Below are 847 nucleotides of genomic sequence, written 5' to 3' on the forward strand. Positions count from 1 at the left end.
TGTCAACATAACATTTGTTCATTTAACAATTATTCCATAAGCGCGCGTTGGATATGAGATGGTAAATAGCCAACGAGGCGCATAGCGCCAAGTTGGCTATAACCAGTCTCATATCCAACAAGAGCGAATGGAATAATTGTTTTATTAAATTCCTTCAACTCCAAAAATTTGGAAGTACGAAATACGAGCGGAAAAACGAGCAAATCCGAGCGAAATCGAATAAAACTTGATGAGAACTGATGCGATATTGTGTAATACCTTGTTGTCAGACAGACGCAGGCTCATCACAAAAACATTGCCTTTTCACGTACTTCTAAACGTCGGAACTGATCCAAACTTTCCACAAAAAAAGTTTTTTTTCTCCTTTTTGGCTTTATTTAAAGAGAAATTTGGCATTCCGACGAAAACATTTTTAGTTTAGCAACGCTTAACGCTATCATTTACCATATAAGGTCAAACCAAGGTATATGAGCTGATAACCGAGATTGAGTAAACCAATCAAAGCACGCGAAATGCATTATCCGAGGTTGAGAATTTAATAATACTTGATATACCCACGAGTAAATTGTTAACGGGAAAGGTATTTTGTTTTTAAAGTAAGCTACGGAAAAGGGGGATTCAAAGGGTAATTTATGTAAAATGTGACCAGGAAAGAGTAAATGCTGAACCATGATCCAGTGACTATTTCGCACTAATATGGCTTAATTTCTGGAAAATACAAACACGTATACAGGGCCACCGATATGCCATTTAAAGCTCACTAACATGTTGTTTGGGCACAAGAAATCGACTAAAGCAAAACATTGATGGTAATATGGTCCCACAAGACCTTATCGATCGATGTTCC

The sequence above is a fragment of the Montipora capricornis genome, chromosome 14 (assembly GCF_036669925.1).
Source record: "Montipora capricornis isolate CH-2021 chromosome 14, ASM3666992v2, whole genome shotgun sequence".
Classification (NCBI taxonomy): Eukaryota; Metazoa; Cnidaria; class Anthozoa; order Scleractinia; family Acroporidae; genus Montipora; species Montipora capricornis.